Below are 13,642 nucleotides of genomic sequence, written 5' to 3'. Positions count from 1 at the left end.
CTAACTAATTCTTTCTTTCTTTCTTTCTAACTAATCTTTCTTCTTTCTTTCTTTCTTTCTTTCTTTCTGACTAATATTTCTTCTTTCTTTCTTTCTTTCTTTCTTTCTAACTAATATTTCTTTCTTTCTTTCTTTCTTTCTTTCTTTCTTTCTTTCTTTCTAACTGATATTTCTTCTTTCTTTCTTTCTAACTAATCTTTCTTTCTTTCTTTCTTTCTAACTAATCTTTCTTCTTTCTTTCTAACTAATCTTTCTTCTTTCTTTCTTTCTTTCTTTCTTTCTTTCTTTCTTTCTTTTTTACTTTTTCTTTCTTTCTTTCTAACTAATCTTTCTTCTTTCTTTCTTTCTTTCTTTCTTTCTAACTAATCTTTCTTCTTTCTTTCTTTCTAACTAATCTTTCTTCTTTCTTTCTTTCTTTCTTTCTTTCTTTCTTTCTAACTAATCTTTCTTCTTTCTTTCTTTCTTTCTTTCTTTCTTTCTTTCTAACTAATCTTTCTTTCTAACTAATTCTTTCTTTCTTTCTTTCTAACTAATCTTTCTTCTTTCTTTCTTTCTTTCTTTCTAACTAATATTTCTTCTTTCTTTCTTTCTTTCTTTCTAACTAATCTTTCTTTCTAACTAATTCTTTCTTTCTTTCTTTCTAACTAATCTTTCTTCTTTCTTTCTTTCTTTATAACTAATATTTCTTCTTTCTTTCTTTCTTTCTAACTAATCTTTCTTCTTTCTTTCTTTCTTTCTTTCTTTCTTTCTAACTAATATTTCTTCTTTCTTTCTTTCTTTCTAACTAATATTTCTTCTTTCTTTATTTCTTTCTTTCTTTCTAACTAATCTTTCTTCTTTCTTTCTTTCTTTCTTTCTTTCTTTCTAACTAATCTTTCTTTCTTTCTTTCTTTCTAACTAATCTTTCTTTCTAACTAATTCTTTCTTTCTTTCTTTCTAACTAATCTTTCTTCTTTCTTTCTTTCTTTCTTTCTAACTAATCTTTCTTCTTTCTTTCTTTCTAACTAATCTTTCTTTCTAACTAATTCTTTCTTTCTTTCTTTCTAACTAATCTTTCTTCTTTCTTTCTTTCTTTCTTTCTTTCTTTCTAACTAATCTTTCTTTCTTATTTAATTCTTTCTTTCTTTCTTTCTAACTAATCTTTCTTCTTTCTTTCTTTCTAGCTAATCTTTCTTCTTTCTTTCTAACTAATCTTTCTTCTTTCTTTCTTTCTTTCTAACTAATCTTTCTTCTTTCTTTCTTTCTTTCTTTCTAACTCATCTTTCTTTCTTTCTTTCTTTTTCTTTCTTTCTAACTAATCTTTCTTCTTTCTTTCTTTCTTTCTAACTAATCTTTCTTTCTAACTAATTCTTTCTTTCTTTCTAACTAATCTTTCTTCTTTCTTTCTAACTAATCTTTCTTTCTTTCTTTCTAACTAATCTTTCTTATTTCTTTCTTTCTTTCTAGCTAATCTTTCTTCTTTCTTTCTAACTAATCTTTCTTCTTTCTTTCTTCTTTCTTTCTTTCTAACTAATCTTTCTTTCTAACTAATTCTTTCTTTCTTTCTTTCTAACTAATATTTCTTCTTTCTTTATTTCTTTCTTTCTTTCTAACTAATCTTTCTTCTTTCTTTCTTTCTTTCTTTCTTTCTTTCTAACTAATCTTTCTTTCTTTCTTTCTTTCTAACTAATCTTTCTTTCTAACTAATTCTTTCTTTCTTTCTTTCTAACTAATCTTTCTTCTTTCTTTCTTTCTTTCTTTCTAACTAATCTTTCTTCTTTCTTTCTTTCTAACTAATCTTTCTTTCTAACTAATTCTTTCTTTCTTTCTTTCTAACTAATCTTTCTTCTTTCTTTCTTTCTTTCTTTCTTTCTTTCTAACTAATATTTCTTTCTTATTTAATTCTTTCTTTCTTTCTTTCTAACTAATCTTTCTTCTTTCTTTCTTTCTAGCTAATCTTTCTTCTTTCTTTCTAACTAATCTTTCTTCTTTCTTTCTTTCTTTCTAACTAATCTTTCTTCTTTCTTTCTTTCTTTCTTTCTTTCTTTCTAACTCATCTTTCTTTCTTTCTTTCTTTTTCTTTCTTTCTTTCTAACTAATCTTTCTTCTTTCTTTCTTTCTTTCTTTCTAACTAATCTTTCTTTCTAACTAATTCTTTCTTTCTTTCTAACTAATCTTTCTTCTTTCTTTCTTTCTTTCTTTCTAACTAATCTTTCTTTCTTTCTTTCTAACTAATCTTTCTTATTTCTTTCTTTCTTTCTAGCTAATCTTTCTTCTTTCTTTCTAACTAATCTTTCTTCTTTCTTTCTTCTTTCTTTCTTTCTAACTAATCTTTCTTTCTAACTAATTCTTTCTTTCTTTCTTTCTAACTAATCTTTCTTCTTTCTTTCTTTCTTTTTTTCTAACTAATCTTTCTTTCTTTCTTTCTAACTAATCTTTCTTCTTTCTTTCTTTCTTTCTTTCTTTCTTTCTAACTAATCTTTCTTTCCTTCTTTCTTTCTAACTAATCTTTCTTCTTTCTTTCTTTCTTTCTAGCTAATATTTCTTCTTTCTTTCTAACTAATCTTTCTTCTTTCTTTATTTCTTTCTAACTAATCTTTCTTCTTTCTTTCTTTCTTTCTTTCTTTCTTTCTTTCTTTCTTTCTTTCTTTTTCTTTCTTTCTTTCTAACTAATCTTTCTTCTTTCTTTCTTTCTTTCTTTCTTTCTTTCTTTTTCTTTCTTTCTTTCTAACTAATCTTTCTTCTTTCTTTCTTTCTTTCTAACTAATCTTTCTTCTTTCTTTCTTTCTTTCTAACTAATCTTTCTTCTTTCTTTCTTTCTTTCTTTCTTTCTAACTAATCTTTCTAACTAATCTTTCTTCTTTCTTTCTTTCTTTCTTTCTTTCTTTCTAACTAATCTTTCTTTCTAACTAATTCTTTCTTTCTTTCTTTCTAACTAATCTTTCTTCTTTCTTTCTTTCTTTCTAGCTAATCTTTCTTCTTTCTTTCTAACTAATCTTTCTTCTTTCTTTCTTTCTTTCTTTCTTTCTTTCTTTCTAACTAATATTTCTTTCTTTCTTTCTTTCTAACTGATATTTCTTCTTTCTTTCTTTCTAACTAATCTTTCTTTCTTTCTTTCTTTCTTTCTAACTAATCTTTCTTCTTTCTTTCTAACTAATCTTTCTTCTTTCTTTCTTTCTTTCTTTCTTTTTTACTTTTTCTTTCTTTCTTTCTAACTAATCTTTCTTCTTTCTTTCTTTCTTTCTTTCTTTCTTTCTTTCTTTCTAACTAATCTTTCTTCTTTCTTTCTTTCTTTCTTTCTTTCTTTCTAACTAATCTTTCTTCTTTCTTTCTTTCTTTCTAACTAATCTTTCTTCTTTCTTTCTTTCTTTCTTTCTAACTATTCTTTCTTCTTTCTTTCTTTCTTTCTTTCTTTCTAATCTTTCTTCTTTCTTTCTTTCTTTCTTTCTAATCTTTCTTCTTTCTTTCTTTCTTTCTTTCTTTCTTTCTAACTAATCTTTCTTCTTTCTTTCTTTCTTTCTTTCTAACTAATCTTTCTTCTTTCTTTCTTTCTTTCTAACTAATCTTTCTTTCTTTCTTTCCAACTAATCTTTCTTTTTTCTTTCTTTCTTTCTTTCTTTCTTTCTTTCTTTCTTTCTTTCTTTCTAACTAATATTTCTTCTTTCTTTCTTTCTAACTAATATTTCTTCTTTCTAACTAATCTTTCTTCTTTCTTTCTAACTAATCTTTCTTTCTTTCTAACTAATCTTTCTTTCTTTCTAACTAATCTTTCTTCTTTCTTTCTTTCTTTCTTTCTAACTAATCTATTTCTTTCTAACTAATCTTTCTTCTTTCTTTCTTTCTTTCTAACTAATCTTTCTTCTTTCTTTCTTTCTTTCTTTCTTTCTTTCTTTCTTTTTCTAACTAATATTTCTTCTTTCTAACTAATCTTTCTTCTTTCTTTCTAACTAATCTTTCTTTCTTTCTAACTAATCTTTCTTTCTTTCTAACTAATCTTTCTTCTTTCTTTCTTTCTTTCTTTCTAACTAATCTTTCTTCTTTCTTTCTTTCTTTCTAACTAATCTTTCTTCTTTCTTTCTTTCTTTCTTTCTTTCTTTCTTTCTTTCTTTTTCTTTCTTTCTTTCTAACTAATCTTTCTTCTTTCTTTCTTTCTTTCTAACTAATCTTTCTTCTTTCTTTCTTTCTTTCTAACTAATCTTTCTTTCTTTCTTTCTTTCTTTCTTTCTAACTAATCTTTCTTCTTTCTTTCTAACTAATCTTTCTTCTTTATTTCTAACTAATCTTTCTTCTTTCTTTCTTTCTTTCTTTCTTTCTTTCTTTCTAACTAATCTTTCTTCTTTCTTTCTTTCTTTCTTTCTTTCTTACTAATCTTTCTTCTTTCTTTCTTTCTTTCTTTCTTTCTAACTAATCTTTCTTCTTTCTTTCTTTCTAACTAATCTTTCTTTTTTCTTTCTTTCTTTCTTTCTTTCTTTCTTTCTTTCTAACTAATCTTTCTTCTTTCTTTCTTTCTTTCTTTCTTTTTCTTTCTTTCTTTCTAACTAATCTTTCTTCTTTCTTTCTTTCTTTCTTTCTAACTAATCTTTCTTCTTTCTTTCTTTCTTTCTTTCTAACTATTCTTTCTTCTTTCTTTCTTTCTTTCTTTCTAACTAATCTTTCTTCTTTCTTTCTAACTAATCTTTCTTTCTTTCTTTCTAACTAATCTTTCTTCTTTCTTTCTTTCTAACTAATCTTTCTTCTTTCTTTCTTTCTTTCTTTCTTTCTAACTAATCTTTCTTCTTTCTTTCTTTCTTTCTAACTAATCTTTCTTCTTTCTTTCTTTCTAACTAATCTTTCTTCTTTCTTTCTTTCTTTCTTTCTTTCTTTCTTTCTTTCTTTCTTTCTTTCTAACTAATCTTTCTTCTTTCTTTCTTTCTAACTATTCTTTCTTCTTTCTTTCTTTCTTTCTTTCTTTCTTTCTTTCTTAATAAAAAGAAATAACACCCTAGATTAATTTTTAGTAAAACACTGTTGTCGACGTTACTGGTGCATGAGCCTTTTGGCGGGTGTCTGACTGTGTGGGTGACTGTTAACCCTTTCACACGTAAGTTTAAAATATTCTAACTGACCCCCCAGCGTGAGTTTTTCAAGGCGACCGTTATTTAGAACATGTCACTTTAATGTTTCCATGGTGACGCGTCATTGCTTGTCACGTGGCACAGCGCAACTACAACACAGCGCTGAATGAATGATGATCTGCTTTTATGTAATTTTTCCTTTTTTATTAAAAATATACACAAATGTATTAGCTATAGCATGAAACACGGATATTCCGATTGTCAAATATGTGCAAGTGGAAGTGTTTTGTTGTTTAAACACCTTCATAACGATCGCGTTAGTTGAGCTGTATGCGCAATGGTCGGCGCCATGTTAGTTTGTTTCACAGTTCAGAGAATCGGATCTGTTGGATTTACAACACGTCAATTCCTCCACTTCTCACGAAATACATGAAAGTAGGTGGCCGGTGAACTGGGAGAAGAATAGGATAAAATTTAAAGCTACTTACACAATGTGTATCTGATATGAATAAAAGTGTTGTCTTATTATAATGGAAAGGAAGACGAATTATTGCCGCTTCCATAGACATCAGTGTGTTTTTCACAAACTCAAAATCATTGTTTTGCTAGTAATTATGTGTATTTAAGTGTCTGAAACCTAAAATAAACATTATGTGGTTGAAAACACTCAATAGTTGTGATATATGACAGCACTGAGTGCGTCTGTCTCTGGCTCAGCGCCAGTCAACGCGCGAAAGCACGTTTGAATTTAGAAATTGATCACGTGATGGACTGACCGTTCTAATCACACGTTGTAAATGATCGTACGCTACAGGGACCAGCCAAGACTGATCACACCGGTGTGATCGTACGTGCGAAAGGGTTAAATAAAAGATAGTCGGGGGGTGGCTAAGGGCTGCATTAAGATAGAGGGGAGGGATGAATGATGTAAATATGATGAATGGTTTAACATGTGATGAATGGTTTACATGTTGGGGCTGGGGGCAGTGCGTTGTATGTATGAAGGAAGTGAGTTTACTGGTGTTGTGTACAAATCAGTGTAGTATGCAGGAAAGCCCATCCATCCCCAGCCCACTTCCAACCACATTGTACCCCTGATTGGCTGCATGCATCAAGTAGCTCAATGTGTCTTGCTAGTACTGTTTTGTATTTCTCTACAAGCTATTAATATTGCTTTTATTATCTTAGGTGAATCACTCCATGCGACTCAGCCAGAAGCCCCTACAGCCATGGGTCATACTTACAGCATGTGGGGAAGTGGAGAGCGCTCACCGCACTTGTATGGCTGGCGTGGCAGAGAAATACGCACATGTGGCAGCCCCCCTGTACAAGATCCATACAGCTGTGCGTCTTCGGGGAAATGTAACTCCAACAGATGTTGAAGCATACTGGGTGATGCCCTCCAATATAGTGAAAGTGCAGGGAGTGCCTGGCCATACTATTGACTTTACAACAAGCTCAGCCCGAAAAAATGCACTTGATCGTTCAGTCTGTGGAGACACCAGCACAGCACCAAAGATCCGGACCCGCTCAGGTGGGACATGTTTACCGTAGAAGACACTTGCCGATTTAAAACCCCTCACTGAACTCATGCATGCACACAGGTCCGGACTGGTTTCTGTAATGGAGGAATTTTGCCACCTCTATGCTGACCCCATTCAGCCATGTGTCCTGCCCAAGTCACGGCTGCGTCTTCGCGACCCACGAATGGATGTCTGTGACTTGTCGGTCCTGCTTCAACACTGTGAGGGCCTGACACACCTCTTGGCAGTGACAGCCACAGAGGCAGCTGCACTGGAAAAGAACACAAGACAGCAGCACAAGTCTGACATATGGCACAGCACACGGGCTGGAAGGATAACCGCCTCCATCATACACGCTGTTGTCTCCACCTCCATAACCCGACCAGCAAAGTCAACTGTTGAGAAGGTGTGCTATCCACAGAAACCTTCACTGAGAAATACTGACAATGGCCCAGAGGCCATTAAATGGGGGAGAGAAAAAGATGATACGGCAAGGGCCTCCTACATCACACAGATGGAGCTGCGGCACAGGGACATGAAAGTGGAACACTGTGGATTCATAATCAACCCTTCTTTCCCTGAAATAGGTGCGACTCCTGATGCACTTGTGCATGTTGCGGGAAAGGATGTGTGGAGATTAAATGTCCTTTTAAGCACCAGGACCATAACATTCTGCAGGCATGTACTGACAAAGAGTTTTGTCTGCTGTTCACAGAAGGAAGGATGGAGTTGAAGCAGACCCACAAGTACTACAAACAGGTACAAACTCAGATCTTTGTCACCGAGTCACAGTTCTGTGACTCTCCAGGCGAGAGCTTCTGAAGAAAGCCACAGTTCTCAGTGATCTGCTTATCAGTGGCACGCAATAATAATAACAGTAACACGATTCCCAAACATCTCTACATACTGATGTGGCATGCTTGCCTGTATACAATGTCGCTTTGGCCAGTACACCAAAGGGCTGAGGTGTGCATGCAGTACATTGGTGGTCTCAATGAACAGATTGGATGCGGTTTGTCGGCTAATGTCAAAGAGGTGTGCAACATGTTCGACAGGCAGATCAAGTCTTAATCGCATAAGGGTCAGGAGGAGCATTTGAAATTGGGGGAGTTTTCTTTCTTTTGTTTTTGATTTTGGTAGACTGGGAATGATTTGCATCAGCACACCCATCAATAGACTGAAATATGGAAGGCCAGTGTAGTACTTCACCTTTGAATCATTGTCTTTGAGAAAATTCTCATCCAGGGCCTTTTTGAGCGCTCTCCCTTCAGTTTTCGATTCTCCTCCTGCAAGCGGATTATTTCTTTGAGTCTGAGGCCACACATGTTGCACTTCTGCTGTTCCTCTGCATTCCCCATTGGAGCACCATCATCCCCTGATGTTTCAGCTTCCATATCTTCCTCTCTCCCTGCATTGTCTGGGGCTGGTGGTAGGGGCTGAGTGTCTTGTCCTTCCATCTCAGCCACATGTGCAGAATAGTCTGATTGTAATAACAATAAGAAGAATAAACTGTAAATCTCTGTACTTGCCTGATGCCCAGAGCCCACTGTTTTAAAACAGTGTAATCTGGATAAAAATGATCCCGATTTGAAAATTCCATGTTTTTGTATCTGTGATCAGGGACCAGTTCAAAAGTAATCCTTGATTCCACACATCAGGACATGGGATTTATCAATCTGGATCACTTTGATCCAAATGACACTTTTGAAGAACTGGGCCCAGGGATGTGACTTTCACACCATACTTTTGTTACTGATAGCTGCTCCAAGTATTTCAAGACTGTTACATTTGCATGCCAAATGCCTTATGACCTCCTAGAATGACTGGCCTTTGTGTCAGAAAACTACAACTCGGTGTGAAAAGTACTTACAGTTAGGCTAGATAAAGAAACCCCATTGGACATAAAATATATTGAGTCTAATTGGGTCTGTTACCAATATTTACCTGGGAACAAATGTGCTGCTTCATTCAACTCAGGCTCATGACCGGTGTGGACAGTGCACGGCAATGAGGGGGGATTCACGGGACTTCCATCTCAGTTGCAGGTGTAGTGTTGTCTGACAGTAAGAATAAAAATAAATTTTGTGTCATGTCAAAAATAAATTTTGTGTCACAACCTTTATTCCTAAATAATCCAGATTAGCTATACACAGGGGGCAACATATATTGTATTATTTTACTATTTACCTGGGTGTAAAGGTGCTACATTATCCAACTCAGCCTCAGGACCAGTGTGGTCAGTGCCTGGCGATGGGTGTTGATTCATGTGAGCTTCCAACACAGCCTCAGGACCAGTGTTGTCAGTGCATAGCAATGGGCGTTGCTGTTGTTGTGAACTCGACGCTCTTCTCCTAAACCGCTTGAACCGGTCCGTGTTCGTAGGTTTGACCTCAGCATGGCCGAGATACAGAGAAGGGGCCCAATCAGGATCACACTCCAACATTTCATAGTCAGGTTTGCCTGCAAACACAGTCACCAAATAAAGCATTTTTTCCCCATTTTCTTTTCCCCACTTTTTGGCTGTTACTGTATGCCTTTTCCTGTGAGCTTTTTGTTTTTCTATGAACTTTTTTGTTTTGTTTTTTGCATTGTAAAATAAAAAATGTAAATGCAGTTTGCTTTCCTCCCCTTTTTTTATTCAAATAATGTTGTCACCACATAAATTGCTATGTAGCTGAGATGTATAACATTTAAAACTGATTAACGTTACGCTTTAGTACATTGGTAACTTACCGGGAAGCTAATTTTCGAGCCACTTCATGCTAGTTAACAGATAACATTGGCCTAACGTCAAATCTAATGGTCTGGTTAAGTCAAACAAAACACGCTGTTTTTTGCCCACAACATAACATTTACAGAGAGTAATTGTAACTTACCTTTGTGAAAATGCTTTGAATACACCATCATGTGTGGTGGAGTGTTATCGAAGGTAATCTTGGGCCTCCTTACTGCTGCTATCCATGCCATTCGTCGCCTTTTTGTCACCTCTGAAACATGGCTTGTACTATTATTTTTCCACGCTGGAAAACGATAAAAGGATATTCCGTTCTTAAGCTTTATGCCACTTCTATCGTGAGAACGACTATTGCAGTGTATTACACAGCAGTTAGACGGCATCTTGAACACTGCGTTCATGCAATCAAGTCTGGTGCCTATGTTTGTGCCGCGGATTCCCAAAATGCTTTGCGTTCACCACTGGTAATACGTCATGATGACGTCACATCAGCAATCTCTATTAGCGACATGTTGGGTCACGCCCCCATCAACAGTGCAAGACATTACGTGCTGCATTCTGACAGTGTTAATGGAAACTAGCAGCTTACCACTGGATACCACTGTAACTAACAGGATGAGTAAGTTGGTGATACTTGAAAGCATAATTGAAATGATAAGATCATATAGTTATCTTCTCACTCAGTTTAATGTGTAAGAATGTGTCGACATAGAGGAAGGGTGGCACAGTGAGTTGAGTTGGGCTGCTGCTGTTATTTTTGCAAACTTGTATGATTATCTCTGGCTAGCGAGCTAGGGCTGGCTAGTTAGCTTAATTCAATTCCAATGTGTCACTTAGGAGTAAGCTACACAAGGCACGTAACTGAAAGCGTTCCGTTCGCGACGCGTAAAATCCATTTTAGACGGATGGTCTATTTTTTCGAACGTACGTGCCGCTATCACGTCTGCTGTAGCCTAGCTACTTCCATTGATTATATGGCGTTCCGATCGGCTCTTTAATATGACTTTGCAACATGCACTCGTCTCAATGAACGTCTCACTCAACGTCTTATTTTTTTTTATTCTGCTATTTATTTATATTCAATTTAAGACGCTGACGTGACGCTGACGTCACGCAGACGTCACGCAAATCACGCGTGGCAGTGAAGTGTAGAGTCAGACGTTACGCGTCATTCATGTGTGGCAGTGAAGTTATTTAATGGTTTTTTTCGCTAACACGTATTTAACACGCTATTCACAGTACAACACGGCTCAGTGCAGTGTGTCAGCGGCCGGCGTTCTGATCGGTTCTTTAATATGACTTTGCAACTTGCTCTGTGATTTTAGGATGTGTGTGTGTTCTTGTTTAACCCACGTTTTGAGGGCCAAATGCCCCCACAAAGTTAGAATTATGAAGAAACCAAATTAATATAGGCTATTGCATTTTTATAGCTTGTTGTTGGGGTTGTTATTGTGATTTAAATTTTTTATAATTGTAAAATGGCTAGGCTACAGCACTTTGGTAAACTAGAAAAATTATATTCTGAAAACTATGTCTGTTAAAAAAACATTTTTTACACAAAATAATTTGTGTAAATTCATATTTACTATTTGGAATAAAAAGAAGAATAGAATTGGAAAAATAATATGTTTATATATAGGCCTATATATGTCTGATATCCGAAAAATAATACAACTACAATCTGCCATCGTAAAAACATCATGCCAAATGATGCAGATCTGAATTAATTGGGGAAACTAAATAACATTTGCAGGTATGAGAAAAAAGTAGGCTAGGTTAGTCTGAGACATGCAAGTTTGACTATGCCTACTAATAGCCTGTTCAACGGCTTAGTGAAGGTGTAGAAACAGAGATAGTAGTATGTTATTTAGTGCAGGAAAATATAGTGTAAAGGCAGAATTAAAAGATTTGAGAACAGTTCAATTCACAAATGGGAAATAATAAAATATCTATATTGAGGAAGTATCAACATCAAAAAGGCAAGTAATTTCTGCAAAAATTACAATTATACACTGAGAATACATGTCAATTTATTCAATAATAAACTGTGCTCGCCTTTCTCTGTTGATGTGTAACTGTTTTATATAAATCTGTTGACTGTCAGATCGACTGTCAATCAAACTTCGGCGAAACTCTAAAATTAAACATTACAAATATTACAAATTACAAATATTATTTATGTTAGTTAAATAAGCCCAAATGTTTACAACTACGTTATTTTGTGTTGGTCAAGAGACTCCTAGTCCTGAATATACATACATGCTAGAACAACTTTTTATGATTTCTTCATAAGTATCTGTGGATATGTTGACAAGAAAAAATGGCAAACTAAAATTTTAACATGATCATTTGTGTATATTCATATTTACTATTTGGAATAAAAAGCTATACATAAGCAAGGTAAAATCACGTATTGCTAATAAAATACAAATGAAGGTCAGTGGGGAAAAATAATAAAGAATGAATAAGTGTGTGAAATGTGCAGGAAACCCCCTTGCTGCAGGCGTTCTGTTGATGCAGACTTCATGTTCGGCAGACGCAGACGTCACGTTTGGCACACGAACGAGTGATGTGGCAGACGCAGACGAGACGTTCGGCAGACGCAGACGTCACGTTCGGCAGACGCAGACGTCACCTTCATTGAGACAAGTGCATGTTGCAAAGTCATATTAAAGAACCGATCGGAACGCCATATGATTATAGTGGAAGCTAATTGCAGCAGACGCAAATCGAACGTGTTTCCTCTGTTCGATCGCGCCCGCGCCTCTCTCTCTCTCTCTCTCTCTCTCTCTCTCTCTCTCTCTCTCTCTCTCTCTCTCACACACACACACACAAATTTTGCCAGGGTAGCGGTTTTCCCACACAATTGGGCTATTTTTAAAAAGGAGTCGCGGGAAAAATTACGGATTTGCAGGTTGCGTTTTTTTGGGCTATATTTATTATGTAGGTCTACTGCGGCCAAATTAAATTGCAGACAATGGAAAAAATAAAAGGGAACCGTTTATTAGTGGGGTTTGATCCACGGGAATGAATATTTGGCAACAACATATTTGGTCAAACATTTTTTGGTGAATATTTGGTCAAACAACACATGTTTGACATAACATCACAAATCTAGCATCATCACGTCACATGAGAGCGTCGTAGCGGTTGTACAAGCGTTGGATCGGATGTCCGTGGATGAACAAGCAGCATTCTAAAATGTCAGGTAAATGGGGAAAATATGGAAAGAAGTAACGCAAAGAATGGGAGACAGAGACAGGATTAAAGGAGTGGATTCGAAGTGTTCCAAAATGATGATTTTGAAAAACGTTCTGCAAATATTGCAAATGTGAAATCAGAGCTCACCACGGTGATAGTAGCTCATGCTGCGACTGAATAATTTTTTTTTTAAATGCGGCTCCATTCTCAAATGCCAGAACATTATTTGACCCTTTCTAAGAACCATAGGCGCCGATTTATGTTCTCCTCCGTGGGTGCTCATGGGCGCACGCCCTTTAAATAAATAAAAAAAGTAACGTTAGGCCTAGTCAAAAAATGTTTGCATTTCAAAACCGAACGAGAAGCGCAGCGCCGCGTCTATGACAACCCGAGTTAGCCTAACGCACACCGGACGCGCACTTTGTTAGTTAATGGCCAGCAATATTGTAATGTTATGTTTAAGGACATTATGGAATTAAGATAATGTCTGTACTATATGTTATGATTGTACTGTACAATTAAATACAACCGTTGCAAAGTCTGCTGTCTGAACACTTTAACGTTACCTCAGAGCGTCCGTTAACTGAATGAATTGAGAATATCACCTGAAAATCCGATCACATCAGCAATTTTCATTCGGCAGCTGATTTCTGTAAATTAATGTAAAACTAAATGTATATTGCAGCACAGGTTGAAGTCAGTATACATTAACGACGATTTGAGAAAAATAAATGTAAATTTAATATAAAACTATGTAAATCGCGCTCTGTGGCACGGCAGGATTTTGAACAAGGTCAAAAAGGCCTACTGGCAGTCCCACACGTGGGTGCTCGGTATTTTCCGTGGGTGCTCGAGCCCCGGAGCACCCACGGTATCGGCGCCTATGCTAAGAACTAATGTTGCTGTGAAAGAGGCAGAGTTGAAGCTGGCTGGCCACGTTGCTTGTCACTCAAGCACTTCAACTGTTGATCATTTAAGAAGTGACTAGGGTCAGAAAATAGTTCTTGTTTGACCTTTATTGTATGAGATTGTGTAAAAATACGACAACAACAAAAAACACAGTGAGTGATATTAAGATTTTGGGTAAGACAAAAAGCCAAAACTTTAAACTTAACACACAAACATATATATATATATATATATATATATAT

General features: G+C 35.1%; 1 long non-coding RNA gene across 1 annotated transcript; it reads right to left on the bottom strand.

Moving 5' to 3' along the window:
* Positions 1–7,429: 7,429 nt before the first annotated feature.
* Positions 7,430–9,743, bottom strand: LOC143729490 (uncharacterized). The gene is made up of 4 exons (XR_013200014.1): positions 9,433–9,743; positions 8,744–8,915; positions 8,501–8,613; positions 7,430–8,036 (listed from the first exon to the last, which is right to left on the bottom strand). It is a non-coding gene; the product is annotated as an uncharacterized LOC143729490 (long non-coding RNA).
* Positions 9,744–13,642: the final 3,899 nt, after the last annotated feature.

This window comes from Siphateles boraxobius, unplaced genomic scaffold (assembly GCF_051911475.1).
Source record: "Siphateles boraxobius isolate OS27281-9 unplaced genomic scaffold, OSU_SipBor_1 8, whole genome shotgun sequence".
NCBI classification, from domain to species: domain Eukaryota; kingdom Metazoa; phylum Chordata; class Actinopteri; order Cypriniformes; family Leuciscidae; genus Siphateles; species Siphateles boraxobius.
This window is presented reverse-complemented; position numbering and strand designations above follow the sequence as displayed.